Here is a 212-nt window from a genome sequence, read left to right as displayed (position 1 = left end):
GTATATAGACTCCACATTGACTCTGTACCGGTACCCCTGTATATAGTCTCCAGCACATTGACTCTGTACCGGTACCCCCTGTATATAGACTCCACATTGACTCTGTACCGGTACCCCCTGTATATAGCCTCCACATTGACTCTGTACTGGTACCCCCTGTATATAGCCTCCACATTGACTTTGTACTGGTACCCCCTGTATATAGACTCCAC

The sequence above is a fragment of the Oncorhynchus nerka genome, linkage group LG3, assembly GCF_034236695.1.
Source record: "Oncorhynchus nerka isolate Pitt River linkage group LG3, Oner_Uvic_2.0, whole genome shotgun sequence".
In the NCBI taxonomy this organism is placed as follows: domain Eukaryota; kingdom Metazoa; phylum Chordata; class Actinopteri; order Salmoniformes; family Salmonidae; genus Oncorhynchus; species Oncorhynchus nerka.
Note: the sequence above shows the minus strand (reverse complement) of the source record.